Source organism: Pelodiscus sinensis, chromosome 8, assembly GCF_052426305.1.
Source record: "Pelodiscus sinensis isolate ZL-2025 chromosome 8, ASM5242630v1, whole genome shotgun sequence".
NCBI classification, from domain to species: domain Eukaryota; kingdom Metazoa; phylum Chordata; order Testudines; family Trionychidae; genus Pelodiscus; species Pelodiscus sinensis.
In genome coordinates, this window is record NC_143059.1 from 27,628,341 (window position 1) to 27,644,614 (window position 16,274).

At 52.8% G+C, this 16,274-nt stretch overlaps 1 protein-coding gene across 2 annotated transcripts in view; it reads left to right on the top strand.

The window, feature by feature from the left end:
* The first annotated feature begins 15,638 nt into the window (after positions 1-15,638).
* CCAR1 (cell division cycle and apoptosis regulator 1) overlaps positions 15,639-16,274 on the top strand; it is a 49,830-nt gene continuing 49,194 nt past the window's right edge. For both annotated transcript variants that reach the window (XM_075934931.2, XM_075934932.2), the window contains exon 1: positions 15,639-15,794. The gene's annotated coding sequence lies outside the window, so the exon portion shown is untranslated. The remainder of the gene's footprint in view (positions 15,795-16,274) is intronic.

Here is a 16,274-nt window from a genome sequence, read left to right on the forward strand (position 1 = left end):
CAAAACCCCTCCGACACCCCAGCAATATCCGTGCCCCAGATGGCCCCAGGCCTCATACACCGGTGGGGGGGTCTTAGCACCCAATCCCACCTACCCCAAACAAGTTCTGTCCGGTTCCAAGAAACCAGCCACAGATCCCTGGTCAATTTACCCTTTGGACCTTACCCACAAATCACACTGGGCCAATCCTTTAGTATCTAACAACTAAAGGTTTATTACCACAAGAAAGAAAAGCAGGAGAGTGAGGTTGCTAAAGAATCATACATTACATGCATCAAATCTCCCAGTTCTCGATGCAGGCTCTAGCAGAGATGTTACAGCTGCTGGTTTAAAAGTCCTTGTTGCATATCCTAGAATCAGGATGGGTCCACAGTTCTTTCCGGCTCTTCAATCCCTGCAATGCTGCCTCTGGGATGAAGTGCTGAGCTGAGAACAAAATGGCATCAACCACATGGCCTCTTTATACCCCCTTCCTGGCCTCTTCTGGTCTCAGCCGGTTACCTGGTCCTCAGCCTCTCTCTGCTGGCAGCTCTTGGGTCTCCACCCTCCTGCTTTAGGTGTGTCCTTGGGCCATCAAGTGCCATTGTCCCACAGGGCCTGGCTAATCAGCCTGTCCATAGCAATGCTTAACCACATTCAGAGAAATATTCAGCTTCCACAGATTACAGATTCCTATCTACTCACACAGACACTATACACTCACATAAATAGCATACACAGGATCAGCAAACAACAAGCTCCCATTCAATACCCCACATGGCTCCCTTTTATACCAATTTCTGGGGCCAACACCCCCACCTAGGAGTGCAGCAGCAATCTGGCTACTTCCCTCCAATTTGGTAATGTGACACAGGTACTCCTCCTTTCCTGCCCCCCACCCAGACTGGGGTGCTCTGCTGCCTTTTATACTGGCCCAGCATTTGGAGCATGCTCAGTCTGAGTGAAGGGGCGGGACTTCCTCTGCCCACAGGGTCTTAACCCCACCTGTACCCCATCACAATGGGCTTGTCTGGCTGTCAGCTCTACAGATCTTGGCTCTGCCAGGAAAGGAAGCTCAGAATGCAGGCAGATGCTGAATAGAAATTGTGCCACTCTGCTTCTCGGTCAACAAACACTTGATCTTCCAGGGAAAGAAGTTCAGATCTGAAAGGTTGAAATGTCCATAAACTGGACAGACTAGAGGCACATTTAAGAAGCCTATTCCTCATGCAGCTGTGTTATCATGGGATTACAGAAGGGTAAGTGAAAAAGCCTTTCCCAGGTTCAAAATGGCTCCTGATTTACCAAGTAAAGCCCCATAAGGTACTAGGATTCTCTTAAAGTACTCAAATTGGTGTTGGGGCCAAGAACCTTCTAGTGGGCTATTCCCACAATCAGGATATTTGTCCTAGTACCCCTCTCTGAACTTAGCTGGGGGGCAGTACCAAACACACCAACCCTGACCAAAAAACCAAACAAATCCCAAAATATTGTTGACTCTGAGGACAGCAAGCCAGTGACTTCTATGAAATTTATAAAAATGCATAAAGATGATGATGATGAAATAACTTTTCTCAAGCAAAATTAGAAACAGAGTTTCTCACACTCTTCTCTGAAAACAACATAGATCCAAATGAAGTCTTCTGATTAAAACCAAATGTTATACTAAAATGTTACATGAAAACAAAGACCTAGTCATAAGTTTGGCTCGGTGGGGCCTGTCCTAGTGAAAGGCACAGTCACCTTCAGAAGGGGACTTCTTTCCAATAGCACCCATACGCCACCAGAATGAGGACACGACACTGAAATTTCAAAGCCACGGAAACCAAACTTATTTCCCATATGTACCAAAGAAAATCTCCATGGTGGCAGGTGGTTTTAATAGAACGAGCATGCACAGGCAACCCAGCATGCTCTGCTGTATGAAAGCCAACTGTCCGTGGCAGTTGGCAGGGGATGTGTCAGTCACAGGGAGCCTCCTGACATATGTATGAGGTGAAGGGGTTAGGTAAAGAAGTGGCACCAAGAAAGGGATTTTTAGCCATTATCTTGCTGCTGTGTGACCTGCTGCCGTCTACTGCGGAATAGTGACATCTCTAGACCTCATTGCTCCTGCCCTACACTAGAATATTGGGCTCTCAATAACTAGCTGAAACATGTTAGACTTTAATACCTTGTTTCTAAAAGAAACCCATCTCTTCTTTTTTTATTCCATTGTTACTTTTCTTTATTCAATACTTAATCATTTCAGATCATTCATGTTATCAATCAGTGGGTTTGGAAGGATTTGCTCCATAGCTTCTGCAACAGCTGGTGCAAATATTAGTTGAACCTAGCAGGCTCTAGGCTCAAAATCTGTGCCTGGGCTCTATTTGTACTGCTGCTGTCTGTATGCAGCTTCCCTGTGAAAAGAGGTCTTAATTGCCTAGAGTAAAAGCTTTCTCTCCTGTAGCAAAGCTGCCACCTTAAAAAGCCTTTCTTCATTGCCTCTTTCGCTCTCAATCTATTTAAAAATACATCCAGACTCATATATTGTCCATTCCCTTTAACTTTTTTTCTCTACTAATGTATTTAATTTTAACTTTGTGAGCTTAGTCATCCCTATTATAATTCCATGGAAGTCAATGGCTGAAGGCAATTACTGCGTTAATTAATTCTATGAACTAACGTGGGATACAGTTTGAAGTCATGTGGTATATGGACTTGGAAAATCACTTTGTGGGAAGTGGGTCTAATTTGGAAATTGTAAAGCTAGTCTGAGTGTGAATGTGCCAATTATTTGTACGTCCTATGCCGTTCTCTGTGTTCCTTAAAAGTAAGCATACCTTGGCCACTTGGTTCTACCACCTGTCAGTTATAGGAACTTTGCCAACTCAGGTAACTTGAACTTTGTTATAACTGGGTGAATATTACATAGTAATGAGGCAAATGAGCTTTTTTATGGCTTGCAGCAAGTCCCGTTCCATTTTCCGTTTACCAAGAATTGTAGAGAAGGCTGATTGTGCACTAATATGTGGCTAGGTGAGGACTGCATCTGCTTCACATAAATTAAAACAGAATGCAGACACCCTCATTTTTAATACGGGGGGAGCTGTGAGTACCATCTGGCAATGCAGTCCGCTTTATCAAGATGGATCACTATGATTCCTTATTGGGTCCTCCCACCTCTGCTCTGCTGCCTCTGACAAAGAGGCAGCTGGCTATGTCTAGACTGCAGGCCCTTAAAGGGACCCCCCCCCCGGGACAGCCATTTTTCTGTTTCTGCTGCATGCTTGCTACCTCTGTGAGGGACAGCAAAGCTCTTGCAGTGCCTGCTGTGGTTGCCCTGCTTCTGTGGATGCCACAGCTTTGTTCTTTGGGCCATGGAGCTGGAGCTGGAGCTGCCCCTGGCCATGCGATGGCCCCACACGGCCATGCTACAGTTTTTGCAGCACTTTGTGCCAGCTGCCTTCCTGGTCCTGCATGAGCTTGATCCTGAGCTCATTCCGGGGAACATTTCCCTGGGTGCAGGTGCTACACTTTGGCAACCGCGCCCCACAGTGGAGAGGCATTTCTGAAGGCTGGACCCCAGTTTGGACTGGTGGGACCGGCTGGTCAAGGAGCGGTGGGACGACCAGCAGTGGCTCCAAAACTTCCGCATGAAGAAGGCCACCTTTTTGGAGCTGTGTGCCTGACTCGCCCCTGCCCTCCGGAGAAGTGAGTTGCCCACCAGAGTCCGCCATCCTGGAGAAGTGAGTTGCCATTGCCCTCTGGAAGCTCACCACCCCCGACAGCTACTGGTCGGGGGGGCAACCAGTTTGGCGTGAGGAAGTCCACCATCGGGGCCCTCTTCATGGAGGTAAGGCGCTCTGGGGCTGCAGTCCCTGCATGGGGAGGAGTGGGGAAGGATTCCTGGAAAAGGAGGACCTTAGGTAAAGGAGGGTTGGGGGTTGTAGGGGGTGGAGCGGAGGTGGGAGAATCCCTGTCCTCGGGGGGGGGGGGGGGTTGTGCCGTCCCACCCTCACACAGCCCTGCTTCTGGGGGGCTGCCTCATGGGGGTGGCTCCTGGGATGCTTGAGGGGGGAGGGGCTTGGGCACCACCCAAGGGCTCAGGCACCCTGTTACGCTGCGGGTTCCCCCTCAGACTTACACCCTCATCATCATTGGGGTCACCAGCGTATCGCCACCCCAATCCCTAAATCCCCAAGTGTCCAACAGAGTCTCTGGATCTAAGAACCCTTGTTCTCCAGCCTGATAGTCCTAGGAGGTCCTCGACCCAGCTAGTAACGCTGATGGAGGGGAGGGGGATCTGGGCCCTCCCCTGCTCCAGGCCCTGACCCAGGACCCTAAGAGCAGCTGTCATGGGGGTAACCACCCCCCTCCCTCTTAACCCCGCAAGAGTGTGGGGTAGGGTGGGCCCGCGTTCTGTCCACGGAGGGACCCTCCCCTACTCTCGGTCCGTTTACTCTAGGCCTATAGGGCGTAGTAGGGTTCCCACGTACCGGGAAGTCCCGGTGGGCTCACACCCTCCTACTTATACCCTGGGGCCCTCTGCCTATAGACTGCTCCGGTGTCGGGGGGTCCCCTTTGGTCCTATGAGGCGGGGCACTGTCCCGACTCTGCGCCCTACCGGGAACGGGGCATTGGGTACCTCCTCCGTCGGTGGGCTTCTGCAGGGCTCCGGGTGGCTTCGGCGGGCCTCTTCCCAGATGTCCCTTGGCCAGTCCTTGTCCGTCGGAGGTCCTGTCATGCTAGGCGGGGGTACACCCTTCCGGTCCTCCCCCAGTCCCTCTCTGTAGGGGGGCCGAGGGGTGGTCGCTGCTGGCACGCCTGCCGGCCGCAGCCCAGCCCTGTCCGGCGATGCTCCCCCTTCCGCGGCTTCGGCGTCCCTCTCCGCCCAGCGTGTGCGCGCCCCCCCCCCCCCAAGGTGTGCCGGCACCGCGCTTAAAAGCGACCGCTGGCTTGCCGCGCATGCGCGGCAGCACAACCGGCATTCCTCCGGCTCTTTGCGAGCTGCGCAAGCCGCGCGCGCGCGCGGACCCGGCACGAGTGGCGGGGTCAGCCCGTCACAGCAGCGAAGCAACTTCACTGCCCGGTTGGTGGGGTTGGGCCCCATAACTCAGCAACCCACAGGTTAGCCGGTGGCTCTCCTTCACCCGCTCCTGGGCCACTTCCTTCCCTCCGTCAAGTATCCTCCGCCGGTCCCTGATATCCACGATGGGTTACTATGTCCGTTCCCTCCAAGCCGCGTCTCGGCGTCTTTCCTCCAGCAGTGTCCCCGCTCGGGACCTCTTGGCCCCCTGCCGCTTCCACCACTCAGCTTGAGGCCTCCATTTCTCCTCTGCCCTGGCGGGCTGCCCCGCACTTTTTAAATCCCCATGCTGAGTCCCGCCACGTTCTGTGGGCCCACGCCCTGCCCCTGCGCGTCCCACAGCATCAGTCTGCATTACAACGCTCATGTTGGGGGCAGGGCTGGACTGAAGCATGGGCCAGCCAGGCAGCTGCCCAGGGTGCCAACCAATGTGGGGCACCTGATGGCAGCTGTAAGGGGTGCGCAGCGTCCCTTACAGCTGCTATCAGGCTCCGCGCGCCCGGTTCTCACAGTGCCAGCCCCGCGGCGCTGGCCAGCAGTGCCCTTCCCCCCACGGCCCCGGGGCCCTGCACAGCCCGGCACACACGCCAGCAGCGGTGGCCAGGCCGTGCTGGGCAGCGCATACGCTGTGTGCCCGGGGGTGGTGCCGCGCTCCCAGGTCCGGGGCGCCAAAAGGGCTCGGGCCAACCCTGATTGGGGGCGGTGCCTGAGCACACCGCTCACAGCCACCACAGGGCCGCACCCTCATCGGCGAGCGCCTCTTCCAGCTGCCGGAGAGTGTGGGGCTCAGAGGACTCTGCAACCACGGACCCCAGTGGCCTGTCACACACCCCCTCTCTCATTCTCTGTTTTGTGTGTTTCTTTGTCTCTTTCTGCAAGTGGAGAGGGCCATCAACTCAATCCTGCTGTGGAGGGTCATCCGCCTGGGAGACCTGGACTGGATTTGCCGCCCTGGGGTTCTCAAACAGTGGGGAAGTAATTAATAGGACCCATATCCCAATCCGTGTACCGGACCTTTGAGCAGTCCAGTACATTAATCACAAGGTCTGCTTTTCTATGGTGCTGCAAGCCTTTGTCGACCACTGTGGACACTTCACAGACATTTTTGTCAGGTGGTCGGGCAGGGCACACAAGGCCTGCATCTTTAGAAACTCCAGCCTGTACCACAAGTTGGAGGAGGGCACATTCTTCCCCTGCCGTGAACTTGCTGTTGGGGACATGCAGATGCCACTGTGCATCGTGGGGGAGGCGGCCTATCCCCTCATGCTGTGGCTGATGAAGCCATACTCCGGCCACCTGGACCCCTGCCTGAACCATGCCCAGATCCAGACTGAGTGCGACTTCAGCCACCTCAAGGCGTGGTTCAGATGCCTGCTGACCTGCCTGGATGTGGGGGAGCACAACATCCCTAAGGTGGTTGCAGCATGTTGTGTCCTCCACAAAATTGTGGAGAGGAAGGGGGATCCTTCCTCCTAGGGTGGGGGGCAGGTGCTGGCCATGAGGGGTGAGTGTTTGAGCAGCCGAGGACAGGTGCCATCCGCCAGACTCATGAGGCCGGGGTGCACATCTGGGAGGCCCAGAGGGAGAGATTCTTTCAAGGACCCCAGTAACTCCCCAGGACCTCCCCAATAGGGGTCTCTGTCTTGCAGCCCTCTCCCTTCCCCACCACAACCCGTCCCCTGACCTCGCAATAAAGACACCTGTGTGGTTTTCAACAAAACAAAGTCTGTATTTATGAAACATTAAGAAAAGGTGGGCAGGGGAGCTCATAACCTGGAGGGGGAGGGGGGCTCAGGGCTGGGAGAGGTGTGGGGGGCAGCTAGATGTACCACCTCGGGTACAGGGACCTCGTCGGAGTTGGGTGGGTCTGGGGACCACAGGGGTGAGGGGGACAGGAGGGAGAACTGGAGCCTTGTGGCTAGCCTGCTTCCAGCCGTGGTGGGTCTCCCCTCCCCCTGCCCCATGGCTGGTTGTGTGTGGCCTCCCCTGATCCTGGCAGCAGGATCCAAGCCATGCTCAGGGGCTGCCTGCTGCATGTGGTTGCATGTGCATGGACTGCAGCACGATGTCCAGCCTGAGCAGCCCAAGCGACACTCACCCCTCACCCTCTGTGCAGATGCCTCCCTGACCCAGTGTGTGTGACAAAGCGAGACAATTTACCTGAAGATCCTTCCCAGATGTCCAAGGAGACCTGGGAGACACCCTGGTTCACAAGCACCAGATCCAGGGAGACGGTCACTGTGTCCGTCTCCTCCTCCTCCTCTGCTTCCAGCTGGCCCTGGTTCTCCTGCTCCTCTTCCACTTGAGACCTCCAGCCAGGCGATGACAGAGGTCTCCAAGCCGGAGTCCACGACATGAGAGAGAAAGATGTTACCCCTCCCCCCAGGATCTGGTGCAGCTCATCGAAGTAGGGGCAGGTGTGGGGTCCTGCCCCTGAGTGTGAGCTGTGCTCTCTGGCCCAGACATATCCCTGGCCTAGCTCCTTAATCTTAGTTCGGACCTGTTCTAAGGTCCGAGGTGGGTGTCCATGCTCCGCCAGGGACCTGGTCATAAATGTCCTGCAAGGTGACCTCCTCGCCCCACAGCTCAAGGAGGGACAGGAACTCTGGTCCAGACCAGGAGGATGCCCACCTCTTGGTCCCTCTGGGTGGGTCCTGGGACCTCTGGGGCTGCTCTCTGTGAGGGCCAGGGAAGTCGCAGGGGGCTGGAGGCTGAGCCATGAGTGGTAAGGCCTGAGGCAGGGAGATCTGCACGGTGAGTTGCAGCTCTCAGGCCGGCTTCCTGCAGCAAGGTTTGTCCAGGGTGCCTGCAGCTTTAAGAGGGGCCAGGAGACAGGAACTGTAGAGTCCTGATTACGTTGTATAGAGAGGCCACCAGGGCACCTGTGATATTTCCTGGAGAGCTCTTCTTTCGAAAAAAACCCTTTTTTCTGAAAGAGCCGTTCACTCTGGGCAGTGCAATGGGACTGGCTGCGCACACACCCCACCCCAGCCCACTGCACTCCCACCATGTGCACGCACCTTCCCACTGCCGAGCGCCACACGCCTGCAGATCCCGCCACCAGGTGAGCCGCAGGCAGGGCTGGTCACCCACTAGCGAGAGATCTGCGGCAGGCAGGCGTTTCATCCCTGAGTCTGCTGTGTGTGCACCCCACAGCGGGCCGCCAACGTGAGCAAGTTCAGGGCTGGTACGACCGCGCTGTCTCACCTCCGCCGAGCTCAGGGCGTGGAGCGAGGCCAAAGGCAGGCCTCAGCCGCTGTAGCTCTCTCCCTAGCCACCCGCGAAGCGAGCTTACCTCCTGGGCTATGGCAGCCGGGCCCGGCTTTGTGTGAGTAGTGGGGCTCCCGGGCTGGCTTCAGGACGTGACGGTGACTCCCACTGTGTGGTGCCTGGAAAAGGCTGGGATCCCGCACCAGGGCTGGCTCCAGTCAGGCCCCCATCAGCTGCACTGTGAGCTTCCCCTGGCTGACAGGCAGTTCTCCCCTCCCTCTGCGCCCAGCAGTGAGGCGCTGACCCTTCTTCCCAAGCGGCCACGTAGGGCAGAAAGAGCAGGCACTCCCCCTGCAGGCCACCGGCTCCACTGCCCCACCCATTGCCTTGGGAGGCCACAGGCAGGCCCGCTGCGGACGGTAAGACTGGCCGGAATGCTGTGCCTGGAAATGTGCCACTCCAAGCATGTGCTTGGTTTGCTGGTGCCTAGAGCTGGCCCTGTCTTCAACACCATTTCTCTGCAAGATTCTATTGCTATCTGTGTGTACATTGATGCTGTTTGGACATAATGTAGACCCAGGCAATGCTTAACCAGCTCACGGAAATACAGCCTCTGGTCGTCATGTACCGCTGATCCCTTCACCCCCTGGCTGCATAGAGCAACTTACGGCTCCGCATGGCCACCACACATTCAGATCCCAACCCCACTCACCTGCACAGCAACATACCCTTGTATCCCTTCTGTTGCTTCAAGACACTGTGTCTCTTCCACATAGATTTGCTGAGCGTCATCACAAACATCAACACTTGAGAACAATTCCTTAAGGCCTGGAGCACTGGTTGTCACTGGGTTGACCCTCACCTCCTGGCCCCCTTCAATTCTCTTAATCAATTTGTGTCTGTGACTTTGGGACAAGTATTTCTGCCTCTGTTCTTAGAACTATCCACAGTCTCCCAGGATGTGGTTGTGGGGTTCCCACTCAGGATTCCATCAAGTTCTTTATAAAACCAACATGTCGCAGGTGCAGCACCAGACTGGCTGTTTTCTTCCTTCGCCCTGTGGCAGGCCTGCCAGATTTTCTTGATCTTGGCTCTGCATTGTAGGGTGTCTCACTCAGACCCCTTCTCACACAGAAGGGTGAATATATGACCACATACAAGGAATGACTATTTATGTGTTTTGCATTGTCTGGTCTTTACTGATTGTGTTAATAAAAGTGGCTAGAGGTTTGCTTTGCAATACACCCTAGAACGGATTCCCAACAGGTTACTGAACTTGTTCATTTTAATTGTATTGTGTCTGCTTTTGGGATTAGAGTCCTCTTCGTTAAATTGGTATCAGCTTTTTAGGGTGTTATGATGTTTATAATGTTTATGTGGTTTATGTGTAAGGTGCTTATGTTTTCAAAATGGCAGTTGTCACCAAAGACTCTGTGGAAAGATCTAGGACTTTGTTTCCTGCCTAAAGTCCTTTGTACTCATCACCAAATTGTGCAGATTGCACGCAGAAGTTGTGCACACGGCACGCAGAAGCTTGCAAAAGGTACGCAAACCCTACGCACACAGCATGGGAATTGTGCACACCACCCTACACAGGTTTTTCCACCAAGGACAATACAAAAGTACTGTGCCCTAGAAAGGGGTGTGGTCAGTCTGTGTAGTCTGTGTGGACAGCAGCTGTCAGGCATTGGAGCGTCTGTGTCGTTGAGGGTCCACTGTCCTGTACTGAAGGGTCAGGAACCAGTGTCGTCCACCCATCAGCAGCAGCTGTTCCAGCCTGTCATCACTGAAGCGGGAAAGACATAGGAACCTCGCATAACTGTGGTGGGCTCTCACACTGTGCTGTAGTGAAGGCTCAGCTTCAGTGGATCTGAGATACACCAGACAGGGGTGATTGGTTTCTGTCCGCCTTCGTACAACAACATCATTCCCGAATTACTCCGCTATGGCGATGGTCCAGTGAGGACTGAGAACTGTGCCACCACCCAACATCTACCTTGGCTCCTGTGGTGAACGCCTGGGATTCCACCAAGGGCAATCAATTCCATCTGCAAGGGATCACTTGCTGTTCCTCCCTGAGGGGTAATCAAAGCCTAAAGGTAGTAGGTCGCAAGCACCGTCACCACCATCGGCAGTGTAGAGACTCTGTAAAGAATATGTACTTTGCCTGGATTGGGGATCTTTCTGTCTATCTTTTTTTCTATTTTGGGGTGGGCGTTGGATTTTATTGGTTGGTTATTCTTGGTATTGTTTCATGCACTTGTCAATTTAAATTCTATTATATATAAGTAAACTTAATCTGGACTCCTGAGTACCGTATCTAATCACAGGTTGGATATTCCAAAGAAACACTCAGAGTCCAGATTAAGTTTACTTATATATAATAGAATTTAAATTGACAAGTGCATGGGAGTGGCAGAGCAGATACAGCCAGGTTTCAAGCACAAAAGCTTCTACTCCTACTATTTTCTGAGACACATCACAACTTTCTTTTGTCAAGGGAAGTTGTCAGAAGTCTTAGCACCACACGGCCAATGCTTTTCACAGCAAAATGACACTACACTGTGTTTACCCAAATGTCAAAATGCATCTTTCTCTCATCCCTCTTTCTCCTGACTTGTGCAGCATAGCTTAGTGTGGGAAGAGGCCAGATACACCGACAATAAAAATTTCATAATCCTGCAAGAAGCAAGGACTGCTGTGACTAACGTTCCATTGGTCAGTCAATGCACTCCCTTCTGCTTCCAGGATGTAACCTCCTCTCCAGTTTAACACCATGCCCTTTTTATCTGGCTTCAGTTTGTAATGGGACAGTGTAACATACAGCTGGAGACACCCAGAGCTCTAAACCACCAACCTCTTCTCTCAGTATGAGTAAGTTTTTTTGTAGATGAGACTGTGGTTTAGTTTCCTCATACATAAATGTGTATTCCTTAGCAGCAAACATCTCAAGTCTCTCCTAACCGAAACCTTTCCTGTCAGCTAACAATCGGTGAACTACAACTCTTGAGCTCATCAGAGATATTTCTCTGCAATGTATAGCCTCTATCAATGGGCATTCACAGAAGGCATTCATTTCGCTCCTCTTTTATAGAATCAGTACAAACTGGTTGAGAATTTGAAAGTGGAAGGCAGCTTGAGTGAAAGTGATAATGAAATCATGAGTTCATGATTCTAAGGAATGGTAGAAGGGAGAACAGCAAAATAGAGAAAATGGATTTCAGGAAGGCAGATTTTGGTAAATTCAGAGAGCTGGTAGGTAAGATCTCATGGGAAGCAAGACTACAAGGAAAAACAACTGAAGAGAGTTGGCATTTTTTCAAAGGGACATTATTAAGGGCCCAAAAGCAAGTTATTCCGCTGCGTAGCAAAAATAGAAAGTATGGCAAAAGACTACCTTAGCTTAACCAGGAGATCTTGCATGATCTCAAAATCAAAAGGGAGTCATATAAAAAGTGGAAAATAGGACAAATTACAAAGGATGACTCTAAGCAAACAATACAGGTATGCAGGAGCAAGATTAGAAAGGCAAAGGCCCAAAATGAGCTCAAACTAGCTAGAGACAAAAAGGGCAACAAGACATTCTATAAATATATTAGAAGGAAGAGGAAGACCAAGGACAGGGTAGGCTCACTGCTCAGTGAGGAGGGAGAAACAATAACAGGAAACTTGGAAATAGCAGAGGTGTGTAATGACTTCTTTTTTTCAGTCTTCACCAAGAAGTCGGATAAAGGAATGCCTAACATAGTGAATGTTAGTGGGAAGGTCGTAGGTCTAGAAATGTGGTCACTAACCCGTCGATCGCGAGGCATTTGGGCACCTGTTGCGTGCTGGGGGACGGGCCGTCGGCCCTGAAGAAGGAGTGTGGCGGTTTCCCTGTGCTGCTGGTGCTGGAGGGGTGAGTTGAGTGCAAGGGTTTCCCTGTGCCACAGGAGCGAGGGTCGGCCCCGGGCTTTGGCCCAGGGCAGGCACCCAGAGGACTTTGGCCGCACTGCGGGGGGAGGCGGCGGGAGTTGGCCGGGCTGGGCTGCGCCGCGGGAGGGGGGTTTGGCCCCGGGGCACGCGCCCGTGGGGGTTGGCCGCGCTGTGGGAGGGGAGGCGGGGGTTGGCTGTGCCACACTGTAGTAGAGGGGGTTTGGCCCCGGGGCAGGTGCCCGCGGGGGTTTGGCCCCGCTGTGGGAGGAGGGGGTTGGCCGCGCCACGCCATGGGAGAGGGGGTTTGGCCCCGGGGCAGGCGCGTGCAGGGGTTTGGCTGCGCTGTGGGAGGCACGCGCCGACTTCCCTCGGGGGAAGTAGGGGGGAGAATCCTGGGAGGAGGCAATAGCAGAGGACTCTCTGCCCCCACTCCCCCGTCCCCTCCTCCTTCTCCCCAGCCCTCTGTTCCCTCTCCCCAGCTAGCACCCTGTCCAAACAGGATCCCTGCTCTTCTCAGAAATAAAGACAATGCAGAAACTTTTTGTGTTTGACGTAGTATTTTATTTGAAAATGAAGCCTGGCCAACAAACACCCAATTTGGGCCAAGCCCCCATCTGGCCAAAGCATCATGACACTCCTGCACTCCATTTTCCCCCAGACCCTAGATCTCTGCCTACACTGGAACCTCCTGCCCTGAGCCCCTCACATATCCCAACCCAAATTCCTGAACCCTCACATCCAGAAGTCTGTGGCTTACTTAGTACCCTAACCCTACATCTGACCCCAACACTGCCCAGCCTGGAACTCCCTCCCCAAGCCAGCGTTCCCTTATCCACTTCCTTCTGCATCCAGATTTCCTCCCAAAGCTTGCACCTCTCACCCCTTCCCACACCCAAATTCCTCATTCCCACCCCGGAGCCTACACATCCTGTCTCAACCCAGCGAGGGTACGTCTAGACTGCAGGAGTTTTTCAGGATTCCGGAGATACCCCAGAAAAACTCTTCTGCATCCAGGGATGCATTTGTTCTTCCACTTCTTTTAGTGGAAGAGCAAACATGATCTTTCGGTCACCCCTATAATCCTCTTTCCACGAGGAATAAGGGGGCTTCCAAAAGAAGGGGTTTTCTGACATTTGGTCATGTCTAGACAGGCCAAATGATGGAAAAACTTCTTCCTACAGAAGAATTGGGGAACAACAACAACAAAAAAGCAGCGGTACAAGGATTGGGGATAGCAAGTGATGGAGAGGAGGAGAACAGAGAGGGCGGGGCTTCAAGGAAGGGGTGGGGCGGTAGATCTTGGCTTGTTCTGTCATTTAAAAAGTGATCTTGGGTGTAAAAAAGTTGGAGATCACTGGTATAGAAGATAAAATAAAAAAAGAACAAGTTAAAAATCACTTAGAAAAGTTAGATGTCTGCAAGTCAGCAGGACCTGATGAAATGCATCCTAGAATACTCAAGGAGCTGATAGAGGAGGTATCTGAGTCTTTACCTATCATCTTTGAAAAATCATGGAACACAGGAGAGATTCCAGAAGACTGGAAAAGGGCATATTTAGTGCCCATCTATAAAAAGGAAAATGAGAACAATCCAGAAAACTATAGTCCAGTCAGTTTAACTTCTGTGCCAGGAAAGATAATGGAGCAAGTAATTAAGGAATTCATCTGCAAACCCCTGGAAGATAATAAGGTGATAAGTAACAGCCTGCATGCATTTGTAAAGAACAAATCATGTCAAACCAATCTGATAACTTTATTTGATAGGCTAATGAGTCTCGTGGATAAGGGAGAAGTGGTGGACATGGTATACCTAGACTTTAATAAGGCATTTGATATGGTCTCGCATGATCGTATCAATAAATTAGACAAATACGACTTAGATGGCGCTATGATAAGGTGGGTGCATATCTGGTTGGATGACCATTTTCAGAGAGTAGTTATTAATGGTTCACAATCCTTCTGGAAGGGCATAACAAGTGGGGCTCCACAGGGGTTTGTTTTGGGACCGGTTTTATTTAATATCTTCATTAACAATTTAGATATTGGCATAGTGAGTACACTTATTAAGTTTTCAGATGATACTGAACTGGGAGGGGCTGCAACTGCTTTGGAGAATAGGGTCATAATTCAAAATGATCTCAAGAAACTGAAGAAATGGTCTGAGGTAAACAGGATGAAGTTTAATAAGGACACATGCAAAGTACTCCACTTAGGAAGGAACAATCAGTTTCACACATACAGAATGGGAAATGACTGCCTAGGAAGGAGTCCTGCAGAAAGGGATCTAGGGGTCATAGTGGACCACAAGCTAAATATGAGTCAACAGTGTGATGCTGTTGCACAAAAAAGCAAACATGAATCTGGGATGCATTAACAGGAGTGTTGTGAGCAAGATATGAGAAGTCATTCTTCTGCTTTACTCTGCTGATTAGGCGTCAGTTGGAGTATTGTGTCCAGTTCTGGGCACCACATTTCAAGAAAGGTGTGGAGAAATTGGAGAACAGCCAGAGAAGAGCAACAAAAGTGATTAAAGTTCTAGAAAACTTGACCTACGAGGGAAGACTGAAAGAATTGGGTTTGCTTAGTTTGGAAAGAAGAAGAGTAAGAGGGGACATGATAATGGTTTTCAAGAATCTAAAAGGGTGTCACAAAGAGGAAGGAAACAAACTCTTCTCCTTGGCCTCTTAGGATAGGATAAGAAGCAATGGGCTCAAACTGCAGCAAGGCAGGTTTAGGTTGGACATTAGGAAAAAGTTCCTGTCAGGGTGGTCAAACACTGGAATAAGTTGCCTAGGGAGGTTGTGGAATCTCCATCTCTGGGGATATTTAAGAGCAGGTTAGATAAATGTCTATCAGGGATGGGCTAGACAGGACTGGGTCCTGCCACGAGGGCAGGGGACTGGACTCGATGACCCTCAAGGTCCCTTCCAATCCTAGTATTCTATGAAATACTCCTCAGTGCCAAGTGCCACACAGACTGGAGCCTCATCTCTGGTACCTTTGAAACAATGTACAGGGTGAGTAAAAGCTCTGACACGAGCCATGGAAATACCGAGTCTGCGCCCTTTGCTCGAGCCGGGGGTCTGTGTACACAAGCCTTGTGGGAGGGGTGCACACGTAGGAGGCATCGTACGTGTGCCAACAATTCAGCACAGCTGGAGGGCGGGGAGATCCTGCCGGTTCCACACGAAAGCGAGATGGGCCTAATTCGCTTTGCTTGGCCGAACCGGCCAGTTAGCCGGGACACGCTTTGCGCCTCTGCCCGACAACAAGATGGCGGAAGCGTCTACGTTTGAGCCATACGCCCCGAAGCAACATGGCGGCGCAAAGGCTCATCCGAACCCAGGGCCTGCGCCCTCCACTCCCGGGTAGGAGCCCGCTCGGAGGTCACCTCGTGGCGCGCGCGCGCAGTAGCGACGTCTTCCTTTCTGTGGCGCCGGAGATGGTTGCGGAGCACGTGCGGAGGGGGAGGTGCACGTTTTAATTTAACGTCAACAGTGTGCGCGGCGGCCCCTTTCCGCTCAGTCCCGTGGGAGGCATGCGCAGTGGGAAGCGGCGTATGTGTGTGAGCTCGATGGGTTTGAAATGGCTCCAGTGAGGCCCCGCCTGGCCCGGCTCAGGTACGAGGGTGGCCCGCGGGATTCGGACGCGAGAGGGTGGGCGACTTCGCAGGGGGCGATGGTGCGGTGCGGGGCTCCGGGAACAGGCCCGCCTCGGCGAGACGGGATCCCTGGGGTAGGCCCCGCTCTCGCGTTTAGGCCCCGCATTGTTGGCGGGGAGGAGCCGCACGGAGCCGCTTGCTTCGCGTGCGCCGTTCGTTGCTGAGCAGGTTCCCTCACTCGGGGACCTTCGGCTTGGCTCGATGCGGGGGGAGGCCCCTCACGGCCACCTGCCGTCGTTTTCCCGCACCGGGGCTCCTGCGCTCGGTTCTGCCCCGCGCAGAGGCTCCCTCCGGGCAGCCCCGGCCTTGTTCGCGGGCTGTGCCAGTTCAGATGGAGGGGCCGAGCTTCGGTTCCTGGGCGCTTCTAGCACGGCAGTGGGGCGCCGGGAGTGCGCTTCGCATTTTGGTTGTCACCGGGACTCGGCGCGGTAGGCTCTGT